This window comes from Dasypus novemcinctus, chromosome 15 (genome assembly GCF_030445035.2).
Source record: "Dasypus novemcinctus isolate mDasNov1 chromosome 15, mDasNov1.1.hap2, whole genome shotgun sequence".
NCBI lineage: Eukaryota > Metazoa > Chordata > Mammalia > Cingulata > Dasypodidae > Dasypus > Dasypus novemcinctus.
The window spans coordinates 98419503-98423982 of record NC_080687.1 but is presented as its reverse complement, the minus strand read 5'-3'; the positions used below and the strand labels follow the sequence as shown (position 1 = coordinate 98423982).

Below are 4480 nucleotides of genomic sequence, written 5' to 3'. Positions count from 1 at the left end.
CCTTAACGAAAGCTGTTTAATCAAAAGTGATCTAATCAAAAGGTCCCTTGACTGACTCTAACCAAAATGTCCTACATACAATAGGTTTACCTGCACAGGAATGGGTTAGCTTAAGAACATAATTTTCCGGGTTCCACGAAATACTCAAACCAGGACAGCACCAAGACATTCTCCTAGAGTATTGAGTCTTAATTTCACATCATGGGAATGATCAAGTAATTCATTTATTATCATTTTCCCTAAAAGCAACCATCTTTCCTTTATTTGCATGCGTTTTTGCAACCCCCGGATGATAACCACAACAGTTCACCACAAAGTGTCCTTGGTTGGGTCTTCCCATCAGTGGTTGTCTGTGCAAAAGAAATGAGAACTAATTTTACTTAGATTGAGCAAATATAATGAGGAAGATAAGACAGAACGAAAACATAAGACATTCCACAGCCAAACAGAAATTGTTCTTGGAAATTTCCATTTGCTTCTGGTTCTTGGAAGAACAAACATCTTTCGGGACCTACCTTATGCCACTCATATCATCTTCTTCAGTCTTCACTCAGTAATCCTGAGAAGAGGTATTATCATTTATTGCTTACAGACAGTGACACAAGTCTATCGTAGAAAGTAGACCAAGTAGTAGAATAGGGTCAATCCAAGACGACACGGCTGATAAGGTGTTCTAGTTTCCCAGCTGTTAAAACAAATACCAGGCAGTGGGTTGGTTTAGACGACGGTACTTATTGGTTCACCGTTTTGAGGCTAGAGAAGTCCAAAACGGAGGCATCAGCAAGACAATCCTTTCTCCCCAAAAACTATAGCATCCTGGGGCTGGCTGGCAGCAATCCTTGGTCCCTGGCTTTTCCATCTCATGACGATGCACTGACAGCATCTTCTCCTTTCTCTTGGGTTCCACTGACTACCAGCTTCGGGTGGCTCCCCCAGGCTTCTCTCTCTGAAGCCCTCTTTAAGGCTTTCAGTAACAGGATTAAGAATCACCCTGATTGAGTCGGGTCACACCTTAACTAAAGTCACCTCAGCCAAAGGTCCTATTTGCAATGGTTTCACGCCCACAGGAGAGGATTAAAATTAAGAACACATCTTTCTGGGATACAGAGCTCCAACCCCCAACCAGATGGATAACTGAAAGCTGCCCACAGTGTGATGTTCCCAGGATGGCCGGAGCCCTCCCCACTAAAGGGCTTGGGGTCTGCACCTGCCACAACCTGGAAACCTGGACCCAGAGTGGGAGACAAAAAAAGGTTTACCTTCAGAGCCCAGTGCCAGACGTGACTGACCCAGATAATGAGCTACAAGGAATCTGTCCACTGAATCATTGCCCACGAAAATCGTCACAAGCTTTAGAGGCAAACCCTGGAGCTAAGACAGTGTGTAGAAACGTTATTTGGGAAATACTTTAAAACCTCACTGGGCAAACTGTGCATTAGGGAGCGTTGAGTCTGATGAGTAAAAGAATGTACAAAATTCCTCTTGTTGACATGCCATTGTAAATAAATAGAGGCATATTTTTCACTCGATACCCCTAGGAAATAGCCAAACATTTGCTTCTTCCCTGAGTCCATGGTTCGGCAGTGAAGGCTAATGTATCTTGCCTGAGTGCCTGAGAGTCGTTACCAAATGAAGCCAGAACATTCCTTGCCTGCAGGTAGTTCCCTTCACCTCAGACAGTTGAAAATTCTTCCATTGCCAAGAAGGAGGCTACAGAGAAATCTTCTACACAAATGGGGGTGGGAGTGTGTGTATTTTTTTTTAAATGAAACATATGGTGAAGACTCAAAGAACCACATGTGCATTTGGCAGTCATCTGAGAGGGTGGTGTCAGGCTGAAGAGAGGAAGGGGCAGGGATGTGAGCCTTTTGATTCTGTAAATCTCTAGAGACATTTCTCAAAAAAACATCATATAAAATGCGTGGCAGAGAATGGAGAATGTTGCTTTTCTCCCACCAGAAAATGATAGTTAATGTCTAAGAGAGAAAAAAGGATGTTCTTGACCTGTGCATGCTGTTTCAGAAAAGAGGAGGAGACTCATAGCCATATAAACTCATTTGTCCTTTCCATTTCCCCCTTTTATTCAAGGTCAAAAAGTAGTTTTTAGCACCTGATATTACATGTAGGCTGAGATATTCTGCTGGTCTGAGTTGACCCTTTTATTCAAGGTCTTTTTCTAGTTTCATCATCAACTGGTGCTTGGTAATAATCCCTTGGCACCAGGAGGCTCATCCCTGGGAGTCATGTCCCACGCTGCGGGGAAGTGATCATCAGAGGGGTTGTGCTTACACATACCTCAGCAGGGTCCCAGAGACAGCCAAAGTAGATACAACCCAAGGTACTGGTTCTCCTGAGGGCTACAGAGACCCACAGGTTCTATGGTCATGGCAGATGGCTCTGGAGTTCAGTGTCATGTCAGTTGGCCCTACTTTGGAGTTTGTGTTCCTGAGTGTGATGGAGTTGGACTCAGGTGTTGATGTGGGCTATGGTGGGAGGCTCTTTGTCTCTTCAGAGATAACCTAAGCTCTCTGACTTGTGGGTGTGACAGGTAAGAGGCTGCTGTCCTGCCCTTGGTGACAATGGCAACTCCAGTCCCAGGAAACAGTTTAACAATACAAGGTCTATAAACTTTAAGTATTTAGGGGAAATGCAAACAAAATATGCTAAAAGCTTATCTAGAATGTCTGAAGTCCATGCTAAAAGCTTACCTAAGATGTGAAAGATATATATGCTAATTGAAGCCTATTGAGAACTGAAACAAAGGGACCATTTGGCCTTTCCTCTCTGTATAAAAGGGATTCAAAAATCTTGTTCGGGGCTCGGGATTGAAACAGAAAGCTCCCAAGTCCAGCCAGCCATCAGTAAACCATTTTTCCTTCTCAAAATCATTCCTGAGTCCTGGCCTCTCTATACGCAAATAATTGAACCTCTCTCAAATTCTACAACAGTGTGACCTTTCTACACATGCCTTCCTGTTACTTTTACCAGACCTGTGGTTGGCACTGGGGTTGGTGTATACTCAGGAGACCTGAATCTCTAGACTATCCATGTGAAAGCCAGGCGCTGAGCCTCAGCAGACTTGCAACTCCTACCCTCTGGTTTAGTGGACTTACCTCAGCCGCTAACAGGGAGGTGAAGAAGGTCAACCACCACACCAGGGAGCCAAGAGTGCCAACAACTGCAAACAGAACTGCATCCAGCATCCATGTGGAATCTAAGCCCCCTCTTGATATAGAGGGGGAGTGGACATAACCATCCCAGCGTCCACAGGATGGAGGAATAGAGTATGGATTAGAGTGGACTTACTGATATTCTTCTATGGAACTATTGTGATTAGTAATGGAAGAAATTGTAACATCAATGTGGAGAAAGTGGCCACGCCTAAACGTCTAGATCCAGAGCCTTTCCCAGCTGACGCTCAGGTTTGCGCTGTGGGCTTGCAGGGCGTCTGGGACCCCCAGCCTGGGAACTCCCTCAAGGGCCACAGCAGCTGCCCTCCTCTGCCCTTTGTCAGTCTCCACTTCCTCTTATGTTTTTCTTCCCATTTCCATGCCTGCTCTTGTGGTCTCCTCGTGCTACTTCTGGAGCACATTTGGCCCCACCTCTAATCTTTCTGTCCGGATTAGTTCAATCCTGACTCATCTTAATAACAGCATTCTTAAACCCCTCTGTGCTTTCTCGCCTGCACCACAAAGGGCTTCAAAGGCACCCAGTGTCTCCCTGGGGCCAGGAGTCAGCACCCGCCTGCTCAAACCCGCCCTGCTCTGGCTTCTCTTATCAGAGGGCAACAAAAACATCTAAATCTACTGCTCCACCCTCACCCAGCTCTACTTTTTAAAGTACTGCTTTATCCCGAGGCATTTGAGAGGACTTAAATTAAGCTGGCTCAGCATTCACTTTCAAGCACTTCTGATAACACCTTACCAGCACAGTTCTTTAGCGGTCACGCGCTCTGTTTGATTTGAGCCTTAAACGCCCCAATGAGGTAAGCTAGGCGGTAGCTTTCGTGCCTGCTTTGCAGAGAAGCAAACAGGCCAGTGCTTTGCCTCAAGTCACACAGGTCTGGAGTGGTGGAACCAATCCCAAACCCAGATCTTCCCAAGTCCAGCACTTTCTGCCCCTTGTGTTGTGCCTGCCAGAGATAGAAAATGTAGAGGGCTGTTTCAGTTATGTTTGTGGAATCAATTTGGCAAAGGAACAAGCCAGTACGTTTAATCCTGGCTACAGCTGCTGGCAAATCTGCCAGCCGGCCTTGAATTTGGAACCTCAAAGCTCAGCAGGAGGACAAAGAAAGCTTCTGTTTGCATTTCATTTTAATTCCCCATTGGACTTCTAGGAAGGAAAGGAAAGGAAGGCACCACATTTCTTTAATTATGCAATTTCACTTGAAAATCAAGCTAGCCCCATTAAAAAATACAACTAGTCTCTTGATAACATTGATGTGGGCTCTGGGTGGGAGGCTGGTCATCCCTTCGTAGAT

At 45.4% G+C, this 4480-nt stretch overlaps 1 long non-coding RNA gene across 1 annotated transcript; it reads right to left on the bottom strand.

Annotated features, from left to right (window-relative positions):
* Nucleotides 1-210: 210 nt before the first annotated feature.
* Nucleotides 211-3269, bottom strand: LOC101440256 (uncharacterized). Its single transcript, XR_009180798.2, has 4 exons — nucleotides 3114-3269; nucleotides 1260-1371; nucleotides 516-685; nucleotides 211-350 (listed from the first exon to the last, which is right to left on the bottom strand). It is a non-coding gene; the product is annotated as an uncharacterized lncRNA (long non-coding RNA).
* Nucleotides 3270-4480: the final 1211 nt, after the last annotated feature.